Raw genomic sequence first — 21,631 nt, 5'->3', positions numbered from 1 at the left:
GCAGTGGCAGCCAGGGGGCCACCATGCCCTCTGTGATTCTCTCTGGGACCCTCCGGGAGCCATGGACACCAGGCGGGATCTCCCCGCCAATGGTGGGGTGAGACTCTCCCCATGGGCTCAGGTGTGTAACTCTAGAGTTTCCCTCTGCATTTAGGAGTAATTGCAGGGGGTTTAGGTAGGGTTCTGGTCACCTGTTTCCACCGTTGCTCCTCTGGTGTGTGCTCGCTCCTGCCCTAGGTGTGTGTTGATCTTCTGGGGTCATCTGTTGGAAGAAAGCCACTTGCAGGTACTAGGCTGTTGGGTCGGGGTCGGAGAGTGTTCACCTATCTCCACCTCCTCCCGGAGGGAAGTCCGTCTGCCTTCCGATGTATAGTCGCGTGGGTCTCTCAGACGTCCTGAGACGCTATCTGGATATCCTTTGTTAAGCGATGAGTGTCCAAATAATTGTAGACTCAAAGGGGGAGAGACAAAGAGGACTACTCACGGCGCCATCTTGGATCTTCTCCAGATCGATTATTCCTTTAATATAAATTCCTCAAATTGGAATTGCTGGGATAGAGAGTTTATAGATATGTTTTTTATTTTATTGAGGTCATAATAGTTTATAACATTCTGAAATTTCAGATGTACCTTATTATTTGTCAGTCACCATATATATGTGCCCCTTTACCCCTTAGGCCCACCTACCAACCCCCTTCCCCTCTGGTAACCACTAATCTGTTCTCCTTGTCCATGTGTTTATCTTCCACATATGAGTGAAATCATACAGTGTTTATCTTTCTCTGTCTGGCTTTTTTCGCTTAATGTAATACCCTCAAGGTCCATTCATGTTGTTGCAAATGGCTGAGTAGTATTCCATTGTATATGTATATACCACATCTTCTTTATCCACTCATCAGTCGATGATGAATCAGGTTGATTCCACATCTTGGCTATTGTGAATGATGCTGCAATGAACATAGGGGCACATAAGTTTCTTTGAATTGTTGATTTCAAGTTCTTTGGATAAATATCCAGTGGCGGGATAGCTGGGTCATATGGTATTTCTATTTTTAAATTTTTGAGAAATCTCTATACTGTTTTCCATAGTGGCTGCACCAGTTTGCATTCCCACCAGCAGTGTATAAGGGTTTCCTTTTCTCCACATCCTCTGCAACAATTTTTATTTTTTGTCTTGGTCATTATAGTCATTCTGACAGGTGTAAGGTCTTACTGTAGTTTTGATTTGCAATTCCCTGATCATTAGTGATGCTGAACATCTTTTCATGTGCCTATTGGCCATCTGTATATCTTCTTTGGAAAAATGTCTGTTCATAGCCTCTGCCCACTTTTTGATCAGGTTGTTTGTTTTCTTGTTGTTGAGTTGTGTGATTTCTTTATATATTTTGGAGATTGACCCCTTGTTGCATATATGATTTGTGAATATTTTCTCCCAGTTAGTGGGTTGTCTTTTCATTTTGTTCCCAGTTTCCTTTGCCTTGCTGAAGGTCTTTAGTCTGATGAAGTCCCATTTGTTTATTTTTTCTTTTGTTTCCCTTGCCTGAGTAGACATGGTATTCAAAAAGATCGTTTTAAGACTGATGTCAAAGAGTGTACTGCCTATATTTTCTTCTAGGAGTTTTATGGTTTCAGGTCTTACCTTTAAGTCTTTGATCCAATTTGACTTAATTATTGTGTATGGTGAAAATAATGGACTACTTTCATCCTTTTGCATGTGCCTGTCCAGTTTTCCCAACACCATTTATTGAAGGGACTTTCCTTTCTCCATTGTATGTTCTTGGCTGTTTTGTCAAAGATTAGCTGTTTGTAGATGTGTGGTTTTATTTCTTGGCTTTCGATTCTGTTCTGTTGATCTGTTTGTCTGTTTTTGTACCAGTACCGTGCTGTTTTGATTACTATATCTTTCTAGTATATTTTGAAGTCAGGGATTATGATGCCTCCAGCTTTGTTCTTTCTTCTCAGTATTGCTTTAGCTATTTGGGGTCTTTTGTTGCCCCATATGAATTTTAGTATTTTTTGTTCTATTTCCATGAAGAATGTCAGTGGGATTCCAATTGGGATTGCATTGAATCTATAGATTACTTTATGTAGTATGGAAATTTTAATTATGTTTATTCTTCCAATCCATGACCATGGAATTCCTTCCCGTTTCTTTATGTCATCATTGATTTCTTTCAATAGTGTCTTATAGTTTTCATTGTAGAGGTCTTTCGCCTCCTTGGTTTAATTTGTTCCTAGAAATTTTATTCTTTTTGTTGAGATAGTAAACGGGATTGTATTCTTGAGTTCTCTTTCTGTTAGTTCATTATTAGAGTATAGAAATGCAACTGATTTTTGTAAGTTGACTTTGTACCCTGCAACTTTGCTGTAGTTTTTTTATTATTTCTAAGAGTTTTCTGATAGATTCTTTAGAATTTTCTCTATATAAAATCATGTCGTCTGCAAACAGTGAGAGTTTCACTTCTTCATGCCAATTTGGATATCCTTTATTTCTTTTTCTTGCCTAATGCATCTGGCCAAAACCTCTAGTACTATGTTGAATAAGAATGGTGAGAGTGGGCACACTTGTCTTGTTCCTCTTCTAAGAGGGTTAGCTTTCAGTTTTTCCCTGTTGAGTATGATGTTGACTGTGGGTTTTTCATATATGGCCTTTATTATGTTGAGGTACTTTCCTTCTATACCCATTTTTGTTTGTTTGTTTTGGTAAGAAAGATTGACCCTGAGCTAATGTCCGTTGCCAATTTTCCTCATTTTGCTTAAGGAAGATTGTCCCTGAGCTAACATCTGTGCCAATCTTCCTCTATTTTGTATGTGGGATGCCACCACAGTGTGGCTTGATGAGTGGTGTGTAGGTCCATGTCCAGGATCCAAACCTGTGAACCCCAGGCTGCCAAAGAGGAGCACACAAACTTAACTATGCCACTGGGTTGACCCCCTTCTATACCAGTTTTCTTGAGGGTTTTTTTTTTAAATTATAAATGGATGTTGGATCTTGTCAAATGCTTTCTCTGTGTCTGTTGAGATGATCATGTGGTTTTTATTCCTCATTTTGTTAATGTGCTGTATCACATTGATTGATTTGCAGATGTTGAACCATCCCTGCTTCCTTGGTATAAATCCCACTTGATCATGGTGTATGATCTTTTTAATGTATTGCTCTATTTGGTTTGACAATATTTTATTGAGGATATTTGCATCTATGTTCACCAGTGATATTGGCCTATATCATTTTGTGTTGTCCTTGTCTGGCTTTGGGATCAAGGTGATGTTGGCCTCATAAAATGTGTTAGGGGGGCTGGCCCCGTGGCCGAGTGGTTAAGTTCGCGCGCTCCACTGCAGGCGGCCCAGTGTTTCGTCAGTTCGAATCCTGGGCGTGGACATGGCACTGCTTGTCAGACCACGCTGAGGCAGCGTCCCGCATGCCACAACTAGAGGAACCCACAACGAAGAATACACAACTATGTACCGGGGGGCTTTGGGGAGAAAAAGGAAAAAAAAAATCTTTAAAAAAAAAAAAATGTGTTAGGAAGTGTTCCGTATTCTTCATTTTTTGGAATAATTTGAGAAGGAGAGGTCTTAAATCTTCTTTGAATGTTTGGTAGAATTCTCCAGAGAAGACATATGGTCTTGTACTTTTATTTTTGGGAGGTTTTTTATTACTGTTTCAATCTCTTGTCATTTGTGTATACAGATTCTTTATTTCTTCTTGATTCAATTTTGGGAGGTTGTATGAGTCTAAGAATTTATCCTTTTCTTCTAGATTGTCCCATTTGTTGGTGTATAGTTTTTCATAGTATTCTCTTATAATCCTTTATATTTCTTTGGTATCCATTGTAATTTCTCCTCTTCCATTTTTCGTTTTATTTATTTAAGCCTCCTCTCTTTTTTTCTTAGGGAGTCTGGCTAAGGGTTTGTCAATTTTGTTTATCTTCTCAAAGAACCAGTTCTTAGTTTCATTGATCCTTTCTACTTGTTTTTCTGGCTTCAGTTTCTTTCATTTCTGCCTAATTTTTATTATTTCCCTCCTTCTGCTGACTTTGGGCTTTGGTGGTTCTTCTTTTTCTAGTTTTTTTAGGGTAGTTTAAGATTATTTATTTGAGATTTTTCTTGTTTGTTAAGATGGGCTCATATTGCTATGAATTTCCCTCTTAGGATTGTTATTGCTGCATCCCATATGAGTTGATATGGTGTATTTTCATTTTCATTCATCTCCAGATATTTTTTGATTTCTCCTTTAATTTCTTCCATGATCCATTGGTTATTCAGTAGCATGTTGTTTAGTCTCCACATATTTATTACTTTCCCAGCTTTTTTCTTGTAGTTGATTTCTAGTTTCATAGCATAATGGTCATAAAAGATGCTTGCTATGATTTCAGTCTTCTTAAATTTATCGAGGTTTGATTTGTTTCTCAGCATATGGTCTATCTTTGAGAATGTTCCATGTGCACTTGAGAAGAATGTGTATTCTGCTGTTTTTGGATGGAGTGTTCTATATATATATCTATTAAGTCCATCTGGTCTAGTTTTTCATTTAATTCCACTATTCCTTGTTGATTTTCTACCTGGATGATGTATCCATTGATATAAGTGGGATGTTCAGGTCCCCTGCTAGTATTGTGCTGCTGTTAATATCTCCTTTTAGGTCTGTTAATGGTTGCTTTATGTGCTTTGGTGCTCCTGTGGTAGTTGCATATATATTTTATAAGTGTTATGTCCTCTTGGTAGAGTGTCCCTTTTATCGTTATATACTGCCCTCTTTGTCACTCATTGCCTTTTTTCACTTGAAGTCTGCTTTGTCTGATATAATTATGGCAACACCTATTTTCTCTTGTTAACCATTAGCCTAGAGTATCATCTTCCATCCCTTCACTCTGAGCCTGTGTTTGTCTTTAGAACTGAGATGTGTTTCCTGGAGGCAGCATATTGTTGGGTCTTGTTTTTTCATCCATCCAGCCTCTCTGTATTTGGAGAATTCAAACCATTTACATTTAGAGTCATTATTGATATATGAGGGCTTAATACTGCCATTTTGTCATTTGTTTTCCAGTTGTTCTCTATTTCCCTTGTTTCTCATTCCATGTATTTTGGACTGCCAATTCAGTTTGGTGGTTCTCTCACTGGTTTTCTCAGTTTTCTCTTTATTTATCATTTGTGTCTCTGTTCCAAATTTTGTTTAGTGGTCACCGTGAGGTTTGTATAAAACACCTCGTAGATGAGATAGTCCATTATTTGATAGCTTCTTATTTCCTTAATCTAAGCAGGTTCCATCCCTTTCTTCTTCCCCAACTAAGTTATTCTTGTAATTTCATGGTTAAAATGAAGTGGTTATGTTTATTTTTGATGTTTTACTTCCTTTTATCTTTAATGTTTTAATTAAACGTTTGCTAAGCTGTTCTGATAGCTGCAACTTTATGATTTTGCCTGCCTATTTATCTCCTTGCTCAAGGCTTTGTAAACCTTTTCTTTTTTTTTCAGGTGTGAGGTCATTTTGATCATTTCTTGTAGATGGGATCTTGTGGCGATGAACTCCCTCAGTTTTGTTTATCTGGGAAAGATTTTATTTCTCTATCATATCTGAAGGATGTTTTCACCAGTTAGGGTATTCTTGGTTGAAAGTTTTTGTCTTTCAAAATTTTGAATATATCATTCCACTCTCTCCTAGCTTGTAAGGTATCTGCTGAGAAATCCACTGAAAGTCTGTTAGGGGCTCCTTTGTAGGTTATTTTCTTCTGCCTTGCTGCCCTTAATATTTTTTCTTTGTCATTGACTTTTGCCAGTTTTACTACTATATGCCTTGGAGAAGGTCCTTTTCATTGATGTAATTAGGAGTTCTATTAGCTTCTTTTACTTGTAATTCCACCTTCTTCTCCAGGTTTGGGAAGTTCTCGGCTATTATTTCTTTGAACAAGCTTTCTGCTCTTTTCTCCCCTTCTTCTCCCTCTTGAATACCTATAATTCTTATGTTGTGTTTCCTAAGTGAATCAGACATTTCTCAGAGAATTTATTCATTTATTTTTAGTCTTGGCTCTCTCTCTTCCTCCATCTGGAGCATTCCTATGTTTCTGTCCTCTAAATTGCTAATTCTTTCCTCCATATTATCAGCTCTGTTTTTAAGGACTCCAGATTTTTCTTTATCTTATTCATTGTGTTTTCATCTCTAACATTTCTGATTGTTTTTTCTTTATATTTTCAATCTCTTTTGTGGAGAATTCTCTCTGTTCTTTAATTCTATTCCTGATTTCATTGAACTTCCTTCCTGTATTTTCTTGTAACTCATTGAGTTTTTTTTATGATAGCTATTTTGAATTCTGTCATTTAGATTGGTAAATTTCTGTGCCTTCAGGATTGTTTTCTGGGTGATTGTCATTTTACTTCTGGTCTGGAGTATTAATATACCTCTTCATACTGTTTGATGGGGTGGATTTGTGCTTTAACATAGTGGTAATCTCTGATTGCAGATTCCACCTGCCACCACTGGGTGGGGGGCAGGAGCTGTGCATTCTGAGCCCAATGTGATCTCTGGCAGCTGTGTGTGTCCTTTGGAAGCTATGCTAATAGGGCATGTTTGCATTTGCCTGCTCACTGCCACTGCTTTACAAACAGATGCACATGTGCTCTGATGGAGATCCCCTGCTCAGGATGTCAGGCTGAGCTGGTGCGCCAGGCAGTTGGGAGGAGTACTTTCTTTTGTGTGCACAATCCCTTGCATCCTGGTTCTGCACTCACTGTCTGCCCAGCCTTGGTGTGGACACCCCTACGATTGCTTAGACACCTCAGTATGGATCTTTCCCACTGGCTCTGAGAGCACAAGCATTCCCAGAGAGAGCTGCCTCTCTCCCTTTTCCTCTCAGGGTCACATGCTGGCCACTGTGAGTTCCCACCCCTAGGTCTCTGCTGCATGGGAGGGAAAGGCAATCCCTTTAACTCCTTCCACTGCCTTCTGGGGGGTTCCAGCACCCCCACCTTCAGACATATGGCTGTGTGGATCTCTCAGACATCTGTTGTGTTGGGTGAATGTCCTTTTCATTCTATCTTAGGGGGAAGAGACTAAGGTAAGAGCTCACTCTATGATGATGCTGATGTCACTCCACATTTATATAGTTTTAATGTTTGACACATGTGGTAACATTGCTCTCCAGAAAAGTTGTACCGATTTATGTTCCCACCACAACAACTATTTTCTTGCATGCCTGTTTAAGTTGAATTTTCATAGTCAGAGATTCAGATTAGAGAAAATATTTCATGAGATGAAAACAATTTTACTCTAAATCTAACAAATATTTATTGAACACCTACTATCCCCCAGATATATGCTCTATGCCTTCACAGGCATAACCTTATTGGATTCTCACAACTGTGCTAAATAGCTATTAAGAAATTAGTGCAGAATCAAAAGGCGAGTAAGTGGCAATGTCAGGATGTGAACCATAGATCCAATGGTTTGTGTATTCAAGGGCAGTCACAAACCTAAATGCATTTGGATTCACTGAGAGTCACAGAACACCCTTGGGGAACAAGAACTGACAAGAACAAAGGTTAACGAAATAAACACACAAAATCCAACCACAGCCCCATTTCTCCTGCAGGCGGAGAGGGGGACGGACAAACCAACAAGTAAAACATCAGAGTGTGAATGATAAGGAGAGGATGAAGACACAGGAGAAAGTCCCATTTTGTGAGCACTGACAAGTCAGGGTTGTTGAGCCAGAAAGAAATTAGCTGTTGAGGGAGCTAAGAAGAAATCCTGAGCATTTCCTCAAAGAAAAGAAACAAGAGCTTAAAGACAAGTCAGTCCCATCTTCTTCCCACAATTGTATAGAAAAGAAGAAGCAAGACAGTTGGCCAGAAAATATATACTATGAGGTGAAAGGAAATTATGATGTAACCAAAGCCACAGACACAAGGCCAACGAGGCTGGGTGATTAAATTCCCAGGGCTTGATCCCCTAGCTAGTGGGAATCCAAGAGAAAGAAGGAGGTGTGTCTGTATGTGTGAAAAGAAAGCATTACATTAAAGTAAAGGTGTTTTCAGAGGACCTGCAAAGGGTAACAACAATGTGATAAGAGTAATATTGCATTGCACACTGCCAGGTATTTCAGACCTAGAAAACATTATAGATTGGGCAAAAAAAGGGGTGATGAGGCAAGAGTGAAATATGCTACCGTATGGTAAAAGTTAAATAAAGAGTAACTCTGAGAGAGGTAGACAGCCACAGTCAAGAAAGTTGTGAATCCACTTCCCCACATCACACAGCTCGGGAGCTGCACCTTGGGGTCAGGCTGGAGTGGATGAGCACGGGCTCTTTGTCTAACAGTCCTCTTAGGCCTAGGGTTTTAAAGTCTCTATGTGCTTCCTTGAAGTTTGCAGACTGGTGTGAAAGTATGCTCCTCCCACCTCGGTTCTCACTGGACATGAAGCCCTACCACACTGACACACAGCTATGTTCAGGCCTTAACCTGTGATCCCTTCCTCCTTTCCAGTAGTGACTCTCAGCCTTGAATCTCGGGTATTTAAGCACGTCTTAGTCCAACGTCTGATCCAACTGGCAATTAGCTGTGTTGGTATTTTTTTTTTTGAAGTGACATTCACATAACAAAATTAACCACTTTAAAGTGTGCAATTCAGTGGTATTTAGTATATTCGCAACGTTATACAATCACCACCCCATCTAGTTCCGCACTGGCAATTAGCTTTTGCTGAGTTTAGTAGCTGTGATGGTTGTTTGCTATCGTGAGCCCTCTTGACGTGTGCTAGATGAGTTCATATATCAACGCGTGTTAACTTCTCACGAGTGCACAATGCCTGCACTTAGAGTGTGAGTCAGACATTGTGCTCAGTCTGTTAACACATACTTGGCATTTGTTGCTTTTATTTCCCAGAGGCTTAAAATGTGAGCTATGCTCTATAAGTGAGATAGGGAAAGTAGGAAAACAAATCACTTCTATATTTCATTTGTTTTTCTTTTTAAGCTTAAAATAAAAAGGAAAACCAATTATTTGAACATTTTCTAGTGACTCTAAACCCTGGGAACTATGGACCATGTTATTTGTCTTCATATTCCTAATACCCAGTACAGCATGTTCAGGTAAATACACAGCCACACACCTGCAGGTACCGTATTTCCTTGACATTTCAGGAAAGCTCTGCTTTCATGTGGTTGGTTTTGGTTTTTGGTTTTTGGTTCCTTTCCCTTAAAAAATGATGTCTTTTATAAAGATGAGTAAAAAGAAGAAATACTGTCAGGGAAAAAGTAGTTTTAGATCTGGAAAGGACCTAAGAGAACATTTTATATCCTTAATTTACACCTGAGTCTAAAGAGAAATGAAAGCATGCAACCTGGAGAACAGAAGCCATCTGCCTATGTTTGCCGAGCTCCCTCAGATAATCAAAATCCACGTTTCCGTCCCCACTGAGTAGAGAGTAAGAGTAAGAGGGATAAAGGCTGCTTAGGGCAGCCTCTGGGCAGGAAAGCCTCATCCAAAATGTCCCCATCTGCCAGAGTATCATTTGTTTGGGGGGTTATAATTAACAAGCCTACAAAAGCTATTTCACCCATGAGGAAACTGAGGCCGGGACAGGTCAGAGATGCGGGACAAGGCAAGAGTCCCGGGCTGCTCTGAACCCAGCCCTTCTGCCTGTCCTCATTTCTCGGAGTGGATTTATCTGCTCAGGCTATTAAAGCAGGACCACAGACTGAGTAGTTTAACAACAGAAATTTATTTTCTCAAAGTAAAAATAAATACATTTATTTTTCATAAATTTATTTTCTTGGGCTTTCTGAGAAGTCCAAGATCAAGTTGCCAGCAGGGTTGCTGTTTGGTGAGCGCTCTGCCCTGGGGTTGCAGACAGCCCCCTTTTTGCTGTGTGCACACGTAGCCTTTCCTCGGTGCGTGCACCTGGGGAAAGAGAAAGAGGGAAGGAGAAAGAGAGAGCTGTCTGGTGTCTCTTCTTATAAGACATGAATCCTATTGGATCAGGGCCCCACCTTATGACCTCACGTAACCTAATTACTTCCTTAAAGCCCTCACATCTCCAAATACAGCCACGCTAGGGGTTAAGGTTTCAACATATGAATTTGGGGAGGACACAAACATTCAGTCCATGACACAGAGCATGCAGAGCTCATGCTGCCCAGAATAGATGCTCTTTTAAAAAGCAAGCAAGAGGGGCTGGCCAGGTGGCGCAGCGGTTAAGTTCGCATGTTCTGCCTCTCAGCAGCCCAAGGTTCACCAGTTCGGATCCGAGCTGTGGACATGACACCGCTTGGCACACCATGCTGTGGCAGGTGTCCCACATATAAAGTAGAGGAAGATGGGCATGATGTTAGCTCAGGGCCAGGCCTCTTCAGCAAGAAGAGGAGGACTGGCAGTAGTTAGCTCAGGGCTAGTCTTCCTCAAAAAAAAAAAAAAAAAAGATAAAAAGCAAACAAGAATTCACATTTTAGATCGCAAAATGAGTATTTCCCAGTGTAGCCACAGCTGTGTAGTTTTGGTTTACCCAGGGAGTAGCTCAGTGAGCTGTATTTATTTGGATTTGGATTTGGGTTGGTTTTTTTGCTTTCTTTTTTTTTTTTTTTTTACTGCAGCGCACATGCGTTACGTGGGCCCATGGCCTTCTGTCCTGATGTGGCAGAAGCATGCAATAAATATCTTTTTGAGGCCCCTTCCGCCAAATTTGAAGCCACATGCCAAGCCTTTAGACACCAAGTCCAGGCCTGGAAATGCCACAGTGAGATAGATCTTCCTAGTCCTGCCAAGGCTAGCTACTGATTTGAGTGAGGGGACTTCTGCACAGCTGGTAACTATTCCTCCAGGACAATGACACTTGGGCCCCACTGGTCATCCACAGGAGGGGCCAGAGACAACACCACCAAAATGCCACTGCACTCAGCTAAAACCATTAGGCAGAGAGCTGGTGGCAGGGTTTCAGTTCACCAAAAGACAATCCTGACCTAAACTTGGCCCTGTCTGTCTAGCCCTCCTCATTGCAGGGGGGACTCCCACTGCCACTACAGGAAGCTTGAGTGGTTCTACTTGTCAAGGCAAATAAAAGTCCGGTAAGAAGTGCCAGCCCCGTGGCCGAGTAGTTAAGTTTGCGCGCTCCACTTCAGCGACCCAGGGTTTCACCGGTTCAGATCCTGGACGCGGACATGGCACCAGCCATCCAGCCATGCTGAGGTGGCATCCCACACAGCACAGCCAGAAGGACCTACAACTAGAATATACAACTATGTACTGGGGGTCTTTGGGGAGAAGAAGAAGGGAAAAAAAAAGAAGATTGGCAACAGATGTTAGCTCAGGTGCCAATCCTTTAAAAAGAAAAAATCTGGTAAGAAATAACAAGCAAAGATGAAGAGAGCCGTGCTTACTCTCACGTGTATGTGAAAAAAGACACAGAGTATTCCCATCTCCCAGGTAAGTGCCTTTGCCAGGTTATGCTCCCACAACCGGAACTATCTGGAATCGCTTTCCTAGTTGTCCTGTGAGTCTCTATCTATTAAATATTAAACACACACTTTGGAGGGAAAGATCACTCCTTTATATCAACAATGGCTCCTTCTGGTGGAGTGATGCTGAGCTCCTTCCTCAGAATACAGGGTACCTTTCTTCACAAGCCCCTTCCCAGGAGCTGCTTCCACTTCTGGGCACACACTCTGAATTTTGCTCCTGGATCTGGTGATTTTCAAACAGTGGGACGCAAAATGCATTACTGAATTTAGTCTCTCCTTCCCCCACAGTCTCCTCGGCTCTAAAATGAAAAATCCTTTGCTTAGCCTTTTACAATAATGGTAACATCTTTACACAATGGTAAAGATGGTTCTTATGTGGAATAAATAATTTGGACCAAATATGAAAACTGCACAATGACGTCAAGCCGCTGACTCAAAGACTAGAGATACTAAACAGGAAACATCTTTACAAAGGACTCTGATGTAGGGCAGTTCATAAGAACCGCAGACCCTGAAGGCATGAGACAGGGCTGAATACAAGCTATGAGTATGGACTTTGTAGTCATATAGACCTGGGGTCAAGTCCGAGCTCTGCTACTTATCAGCTGCGAAAACTCAGGCAAATCTCATATATTCCCAACTTCAGATTCCTCTTCAGTGAGTGAGATAATGATTCCATCTTGCAAGCCTGTTGAGAATTCAATAAGGTGATGTAATGGTTTCCTTACCCCATGCTGCATAGAGCAATGAGCTTGCAGCTGTTAAAATTTAAGTGCCTGCGTCCTGTAGTGGGTTAAATAATGCCCCCCCTCAAATTTATATATCTACATGGAAACCCAGAATGTGACCTTATTTGGAAAAGGCGTCTTTACAGACATAATTAAGATTGGATCAAGATGAGATCACCCCAGATTAGGGTAGACCCCAAATCTAATGAGAGTGTCCTTAAAGAGACAGAAAAGAAGACATAAAGACACATGGGAAAGAAGGCCATGTGAAGACGGAGGCAGAGATTGGAGTGATGTGTCTATAAGCCAAGAAATGCCCAGGATTGCCTGCAGACACCAGAAGCTGGGAGAAGGACATAGACGGGATTATCCCTGGGAGCCTTCGAAAGGAACCAAGCCTGCTGATACCTCATCTCAGACTTCTAGCCTCCAGAACTGTGAGAGAATATATTTCTGTTGTTTTAAGCCACCAAGTTTCTCGTAATTTGTCCAGCCCTAGGAAGCCCAGAGACTCTGATTTAACTGTAGTCATTAAATATACAGAGAGTGCTTGCCATGTGCCAACAATTGTTCTAGGTCTGTGATGGTTACAGTGCACTGGCCATGAGCCACACGTGGCTGGTGTACATTGAGACGTGCTCTAAGTGTAAAATACACACTGGATTTCAAAGACTCTGTATGAAGAAAAGTAAAATATCTCATTAATAATTTTCATATTGATTACACTTTGAAATAGTATTTTGGATATATTGGGTTAAACAGTGAAAGTTTGGATATACTTGTTTGTATAAATTAAAATTAATTTCACTTGTTTCTTTTCACTTTTTAAATGTAGCTACTAGAATATTCTAAATTACACGTAAAGATTTACATTTCTCTTGGACAGTGCCGTTCTAGGCACTCGGCATACAGTGATGAACAAAATCCCTGCCCTCAGGGACCTCACATTCCAGCACTTTCCTCTGGGGCAGGACAGCGGGGAGTGGTCGGAGAAGACTTCCCCCGAGGGTATGTGCTGCACCTGACAAGGCCTGGACTGTGGGACATTTTCTGAGCACCTGTTGCTTTGAGCTCCCAAATCCCCAACCTCAGGAAGCCCCAGGGGACACCCTTCAGTAGGGATCCTCAGCTTGTTAAAGGGTCCATTCCCCATTAACAGTCCTAGGACCAAACCCAGGCAAGATGTCAGTAACGGTCCAGATTTCCTATCTCCTGCTGGCAGGATGGTGCTCGGGAGCAGGGCAGACACACCTGGTGTCACCTCGTAAACTGTGCAGGGCCTGCCTTCACCTCAGTGGGTAAAAATTGAGGGCAAAGTGATTTGGCCACTTGATTTGCTTACTAGTTATATGAAAATTTAAAAAAAAAGAAAAGGACAGCTAGTTCTTACGTTTAAGCATTGTTCTGCCAAGTCCTCTCTAGAATTTATCTGAAAGAATTATTGCTTCAAATGTGAGGCTAACCAGTAGAAATCATGGCACTGTTCTAAGGGAACCATGTCACCTCATCTGCAAATATAGCTCATTTTACTTCTTCCTTTCCATTCTGAGGTGCCTTTTATTTCATTTTCTTGCCTAATTTTCCTGGCTAGAACCTCCAGTACTTACTGAATACATACGTATACCAGGCACTGGGCTAGTGTCCTATGTGCACCATTTCATTAAATTCTCCAAGCAACGCTATGAAGTAGGTGGCACTGTCAGCCACATTTTGTGGATACGTTAACTTGGCCTTAGAGGCCCTACTGGGGTTACCCAGGTAGTATGTGACAGGACCAGATTTGAACCTGTATCCATCTAATTCCACAGCCCACGGTCTTAGGTTATACTCGCTGGGTTGCCCAACCTAAGCTTCCTCTCAGCTATGAAGAAGCTCCTCTGACCCTTCAAGTGGAAACAAATGCCTTTCCTGCTGAACCGGAAACCCAAATAGTTGGTTTGCCGTGAAGGTGGTACTTCAAGTTTGATGATATAGCACGCTCCACCCTCTGCGTCCATGGGTAGGTTGTTCGAAGGAACGGGGAGAAGAAGGCGAACCCCAGAGAGAAGACACTGAGGGCTGGGCTGGCTCCCCGAAGGCATCTAATGCAGTAAAACAGAGGGATGAGGACCAGATGACTATTGTCTTTCAGGTGGTACTAACTCTGAGTAATAATGGCAGAGGACAGTTTTGAAGTCCTTTGTCTCTAAGAGTTATGGAGAATATAACAAATGTCCATGTAGCTGAATCCAAATAATCACTACTCCTATAGTAGGAAAGATAACTAATATGCACTGAGCATCCACCTTCAACTTCCACGCTTATGTATCTTGGTCGTTTAATCCTTCCAATAGCCCCGTGGGAGAAGTGGCTTTAGTGTACTATTTTAAAGAAGAGGCAGCCAAGGGTCAGAGAGGTTTATTACTTGCCGAGTCACACAGTTAGCAAGCTGCAAAGCTAGAGCTTGTCCGACTTCTCCACTCTCACCTTGTGCTGTAAGATTCGAGATGGCTCCTGACTCCCCGGAGAAAGAGGAAATGATAGTCACATGCTGCAATTTGGGACAGTTGTCTTCAAAGTGAAGTACAGGTGTCCGTTCAACCCTCTGTGCCAAGGCTTTCCATCTGGTACCTACTTGTGGATAATTTCAAGGAAATCAATTTCCAACTCCTTGACTTCCATGAATTCTCTCTCCTAAAAATTGATTGGCTTGAGAACAAGCCTTTGTTTTTTTTGCCATCTCTGCTGCCAGAGTGTGCCTTCTTCTATTTTATAAAAAAAAAAACAACTAAAAATCAGCAACAAAAACTTACTGTGCTGTATTGTCCTGGTATAAAAACCTCCAGGGCACGGGAACAAAGGGAGAATTCAAGACATCATAAACCTCTTTCCATCTCATTGAGACATATGTCCAGTAAAAAAATTTAATTTTATACTTATGTAATTATTTTTCAAAATTTGTAAAATCTGTATATTGTTATGGTCAATTGTTTATTAATAATAATAACACCTCAATCCAGGAGAAAAATTTTAAACCTACAAACTTAAAAATATGCATACATATATATATATGCGCATATGTACATATCTATCCCAGAAACATGTGAGAGTGATCATAAAGACGAGCACAAAAATATAATACAATCAGCTGGATCTTGAAGAGAATTGGAATGGAAAGACAATGTCAAAGAGAAGCGTTTGTGCTTGTATTTTAAAAGTGGACATTGGTGAGTATTAAATCCTTCAATATTGGACACATTGAAAAGAGTTAATAACAGTTATATTTTGAATTGTCAAATTTTACACTGTGCCAGAAGTTACATCCTTTGCGATTACATAAACTTAGGATGAAAAAACTCAGAGGTCAAAATGTGGGTGGGTGGGTGAAAAATGTGGGTGGGGGCTATAAACTTTTTCAAAATTATTTTAGAGGGTGTGTAAGCCAAAAAGTTTATAGATCACCGCTTTAATATATCCTCATTCTCTGATAGCTGGTCACCTATAAAAAGTATCCAATTGTGTGTTAACCTTACCCACCCTACCCTTAGCTATTCTGCAGAGTGCGTGTGGAGAGAGAAGGGAGCAGTGACCTCATCTTTCATGAGACCACACTGAAAATTCCTTACCCACTGGCAAAAAGAGCGCCCAGGCTGTGGGGCCCCAGCCAGCAGCATTGTTCCCTTCCCAGGTGGCCTGGGACCTAATCCCTTCAAGGCTGGGAATGTGATCATTGTGTTGGTGCTTTCTTACCATTGTCAGCGCCCAGGTTCACTACAGCGAGTCCCCTGCAAATAATAATGCCTCACAGGTGTATGGCAATGGATTCCCCCACACTATTTGCGAAGATCTTTGAAGGACCCAATACCCTATGAATGCAGAGTGTTCTCTTTATTATTCTACTCCATTAGGCGTGTTTTCTTTTGTGCTCTACAAGCACAGAGCTTTAACTTCTGGGATATTGAATTTCATTTGCCTCTCTTCTCCTCCTTCCCCAGGCTACTGAAAATTGGTTGCTCTCCTCAACTGCTCGCCCCACCCCCTGTTCTACTCCTGGTCATGGTGAATTGGGCTCTGCAAAAGCCTTGTATCAGCCTCAATTATTTTTTAATATAAGATAATATTGGTCTTGGCACCAAGACATGTCAGAAACGCTCCCCTTCTCTTTCCCCGAGTGAACTACCGTAGTTGCTCACAATTACAGACCCCTCTTCTGTTGCTTTTTCAGCCTGAGTTCAATCTGATGTGAACATCTTTTCCTCAGCCTTTCTGGTTCGTGTTCCGGGCGTTATTCAGAATGACTGCCTGTCTTGTCATTTCTTCTTATCAAACTCTGACAACACTCTGGAAATACTCGTTTTGGAGAACCTATTGAGTCTCGTTCTTCATTAGTCTATCTTGTTAGCACTGGGCTCCCTGGTGGCTGATCATCTTAGATTTCTCCAGAAGACCCAAGCTTTCCCCTGGACCTGAGTTAGATGTGGTTTGACAATTAACCTCTTCTTCTGGTGGAGGAGGCATCTTGGATGGTTGGAGTGATGTGTAAGGGGCAGGGCAGCATAGTGATAGGATCCCAGGCTTGGGTTTCAGTCCTGGCTACTCCATATACCAACTGTCTGATCTTGGGGCCAGGCATCTCTCAACCTCAACTTCCCTATTTGGAAAATGGTAATACTAACTCCTACCTCATGTGGAATAATCAAGATGATGCTTGTAAAGTATCTAGTTTAGTGCCTGATATCTAGTAAGTGCTCGATAAATGGTGGCTATCATTCGAAGAGAGCATCCAACAGAACAGTCAAGATTTAAAAGGGTTCCTATTCCATTTAGTGAAACATATTAATATAACGTTTTCTTCGATCAGATGCTGTAGACTAACATTTTACTAATTTTTTTTGTTACATTTAAAATTTTTGACTGGAAGCCTTTTATATCCATTTCTCTTTCGTGCATAATGAATTTTTGCAGAACTCAAAAATCAGAGTAGCTTTTGCTTTCTTCTAACTGTTCCAAGCAAAATCTTGTTGTGTTTCTGAAATTTGAGTCTCTGTTTCAAAGCCTAGATTTTGTCAATTCCCTCTGGGGTTTCTTTTCATCGGCACATTCCCAGAGTCCCCAGCCTTTAGACATCACAGGATGCACTGGTCATCGTGTGCATATTCGATTTTCAGAAAGCATCTGAAAAAGCTCTGCGTTAGAGATTGATGGTTCTCAGCTTTCAGCTTTGGTTTCTCTCAGCCTGCGGACCATTTGGATGCTGGCCTAAGAACATAGTCACACAATGTCAGAGTATTAGCGTTAAGTAGGCGATGCCGCTCTTCCTGCCTCTCGGCCTCATTTAGAAAAAGACGAGAAAATAAATCTAATCTCCTCACGGTTCCCTTGCGCTGCACCACGGCAGGAATGTTATATGATTTCAAATTGCTTATTAGAAATATTCCTATGGGTATCATGTTGAGGATTACTTTTCCAAGGTTATTATAGTGCCTGTATCGTTAGGAAAATGAGGTGTAATTCTACCTATTATCAGTCCGAAGGCTGCTTCTGCCTTTGGACAAAAACCAACTTCCAAGTCAAGGAGTGGGACATTTATCTTCTGTTTCATTCTCACTTTCCATCCCATTTTGAATGACAAGCTGAGGGTGGGGGAAAATCCTCTTTCTCAAACCATTTGCTTCTAATAATAGAGTGGAGGCTTACCTCTTCTTTCAAAGGAGAGGGTGCGACACCCAGAGGGAGCTCAGTGTTGGAAAAGGCCAGCATCAAGAATGGAATTGTTCAAGTTTTGCGCTTTATGAGCAGGAAACAAGAAAAATGCTTGTGGCTCTAATTTAAGGCAACACAATCTGAAGTGCTGGCGGTCAGAGGACTGCAGAGACTTCTGACGGGCTACAACCAGGAGGACTGAATTCCTGAGTGACCTTGAGCAAGTCACTTCGCTTCTCTCTATCAAAGTATTCATCCTTGTATCTGTGTGTGTATCTGCTGGATGTGTGTTTGTCTCAGTTATCTGCATTTTGGCTTCCTGAGGCAAATCTTTCATATTCATTGACAGCACTAACCATTTAATTATTTTCCGAGTTGACAGCTTCCTCTTTCTGTAAGAAACACTAACATTTTAATTCCTTACTTTACTGACATGTAGATCTCCTCTAGCTTTCACCTGCTTTTCCTGCAGTATTTACCCCTGCTGGGGAGCCCTTGCAGCATAAATTACACTGCCATTTTTGCTCCAGGGACCTTTGAAAGGGCAGTACGGCTTTTCCTGAACCCTTTCAGAGCCAGCAAGAAAGCCTTGTCTTCCCCCAGGTTTTATTGAGTTATAAACAAGGGAAGAAATGGGAAAGGAAATCTCTTCTAGCTCCTTCTAACTCAGTCTTCAAAGCAAGCTTCCTTGCTTTGCTGGAAGTGAATGTCCATGAAATGTTAAAGCTTGGATTTGATTAAAAGCACAAACCCATTTCCAACCCAAATACCAGTGAGCTTTGAATAACCTACTCTTCTCTCAGTGCAGAAAATTGAGGCTTGACTTCATTTGCATTCAGACATTTTGTGCTTTGAACTCAAAATTGCTCTCTGGCTTTGCAAACGTGGCTGATTTTGACCTGCCCAAAAATAATAAATCACTCTTTGAAAAGCTTTTGGAGAAACTGAAGAGATCAACAACATTTTTTGGACTCTCATGACTAAGTCTCCTCAGCTGAAACAAAGTAAGAACGTTATGCAATTATTTAGAGAAAATTCGGGACCTTTGGGGCAGTCAATCATATAATCCAGGCAAAAATGGATTTGGGGCCCTGACACTTGCAGATAATTGTGCAACCCTCAGCTGCGTGAGCTGGTCCTAAGAGAGCTCCCACCTTCGATTCGCCCCTTTTCTCCCATCCTGCTTCACTCCATGCCTCTTGATTAGTAATAAGATGAATAAATCAAACAGACCCTGGCTTGGCTCTTGTGAGATATGCTAAGAGAAACGAATATGAAAACTGTAAAATAGCAAACTAAAGGTGTCCTCCCCAACCTCATTTCTCATGAAAAAAAAGGAAAAACCAAACGAGACTCATTCGGCAAACACGAGCTTCGAAACTAGGCTCAGCCCAGATGTTATTATGTATAAATATTTATAAGACCCATAAAGATCCTGGCTAAGCTCAGTTTTGCCTTAATGCGGCAAATGTTTCAAATTCGCTTCATTCACTGTTTAAAGCCTTTAGAAGGCAGGATACAGTAGAAGATGCATTACTGTTGGTGAGAGGAGGAGAGTTTCTCTTTTATGTTTTATGACCAGTTTTTCATTGAGGGGTATTGCTTTTCTCAGAAGTCACTTCTTGAGGCCTGTCTTTTCCAAGAAGCCAGAAGAAAGTATGTGTGTTGTAGCCGTGAATTCAAGGGGCACCGGGTATGGCACACACATGGTGAAACGTGCATCCTCAATGTGAACAGATGGAGGAAAGCCAGGCTCCCTTTGTTCTTCCCCCATTCCAGTTATCATGAAACATACAGCAAGATCCTAAACGCCTCAATATAGTCACCCGTTAAATGGGTGTGCAACTATCATAAAAAGCAGAGCACATTGAGATCCTGTTTTAAAAACTTTGATTTGGCGTACTTTTGATTTGGTGTGTGCTCTTCCAAAAAGAAACTTTCAGCCACCATATGCAAAACAAGAGCTTTGGTGACTTATAGAGGTATAAGCGAAAGAGTCGTGGGTCTACAAGCTGTAATTTTGTGATGAGAATAGTTCAAATTGCCTGATAGTTTGGGCTCTGGATTAAGACTTCGTTCCTCCAGATTCTTGAACAGGATGCAATTATGAAATCATTACTATTTTTAATCCATTTGTTATATGGTAAGAAACATCATCTGCCCACATGTCTTTTCCGCCTATGAACCATGCAATGCCTCACTTTCTAAAATCCCTTTGGGTAAACACATCACATTAAGTTAACACGTAACTACCTGGTGCATAAATTGTAAAAAGATTTATTACTTAACAGAGTGATTCATCTGTGTATGGGGATGAAAAGGACCTTGGGTTTCCCCCTTAGGATAAATCCTAATCTGTAAAATAATTCCTGCTTCTTTGGAAAGTACTGATGCTCTTTCAGAGCCAATTGTCAGCGGCCTGGACTGGACCCCATCTCCCCACCTTTGTGGTAGGGGGTCTTCCTTTTGCTGAGAGTTCAGGAAGGGAGGCCTGTGGCTCTTCCCCAGCACCTGGCTTTGATGCTTTCTCAGCAAGTTCCCCAGGCATGTCCACCCCAGCCCCAATGGATTGGCTACCCTCACTCTCACTGCTCAGCTCTTTTTGGCTACCGAACCTAACAATTAGTGTTGACCCTGGGAGCACTGATCTCCTCAGTGGAGGCCTTCATCTGCTGGACACATCTGGCAAGTGCTCCGTGGTGCTCACCTGGATTCCCTGATTAATGTAGATGTAAAGATTTTATCAAGGCTCCTGGCGGCCGGACTTCAAGATGTAATCACAAAATCAATCCACACAGACTAACTGGACATAGACTCACTAAGAAGACATCCCACAATGTCAGGCACTTAATTAAGGCACTCCGGTTCCCCTGCCCCCAATTGATTCTTTTCTTTCCCTAACAGGTGATGCTACTCCTCTGCCGGAGACGACTCTTCTTTTAGAGCCTTTCAGTTTATAGGAAGACCACCAGGGGGCACCTGTGCATCATCCCATTCCCCGGGGACTGGACCAGTGGACCAGCACGATCCCTCTTGCAGCAACCCCCCTGTGAACTTACAGAGTCAGCTAACTGGTCTGCAGCATCCGCTTGGCTGCGTTTTGTTTGCTGAGCTCCACGATTCTTCTCTTAGCTTCAGGTATCCCTAGAGCATCATCAGAGACTCCTCTCCTCCCCTTTCTTTCCCACCCCACTTTGTGTACCTTAGTGCATGGTAGAGCAGACGGATTGTCTGACCTCTGGACACCCAGCCTGCTGTTCTGGCTTGAGCATCTGGGAACACTGGTCACGTTGGCTTGTTTGACATAGATGTTTCCTACTGGAAATTCAAAGACTTCAGAAATAGAGATTAGCACAGATCAGAGATTATCAATTTTTTGCTGCTTGAAGACGCCAAGCTGGGTCTGTGCAGCCATTGCATGGCCTTGATTGGCCAGGCTCATCTGGTGTGATTTTAGCACATTATCATTTAATTCCACAAACATTTGCTAGTCATTGTGCTGGGGATTCACTTGTCAGTGCTCTAGTAATTTACAGACCAGTGAGGGAAAAAAAGTCAAGTCAACAGGCCATTATAAAACAGGGTGTTTGGGTGAAAGCTGGGGGGTGCAGGGCTTCCAAAATAAGCTACTGTCTGACTCAATCCTGGAGGAGTGGTCACCTAGCCAGTCCTCTGTGGCATCTGAGTAGCCCTGGGCCAGAACCAGCCACAGCAGCTCTGGTGCCTGAGGACCTGGCTGCAGAGGAGCATTTCTATTCCCCTGGAGCAACCA

At 41.8% G+C, this 21,631-nt stretch overlaps 1 long non-coding RNA gene across 1 annotated transcript in view; it reads right to left on the bottom strand.

Annotated features, from left to right (window-relative positions):
- LOC138918453 (uncharacterized) overlaps positions 1–21,177 on the bottom strand; it is a 31,408-nt gene extending 10,231 nt beyond the window's left edge. The window contains exon 1 of the long non-coding RNA XR_011427863.1: positions 21,062–21,177. This is a non-coding gene — a long non-coding RNA (uncharacterized lncRNA). The remainder of the gene's footprint in view (positions 1–21,061) is intronic.
- Between the last annotated feature and the right edge of the window lie 454 nt (positions 21,178–21,631).

Source organism: Equus caballus, chromosome 17 (assembly GCF_041296265.1).
Source record: "Equus caballus isolate H_3958 breed thoroughbred chromosome 17, TB-T2T, whole genome shotgun sequence".
In the NCBI taxonomy this organism is placed as follows: domain Eukaryota; kingdom Metazoa; phylum Chordata; class Mammalia; order Perissodactyla; family Equidae; genus Equus; species Equus caballus.
This window is presented reverse-complemented; position numbering and strand designations above follow the sequence as displayed.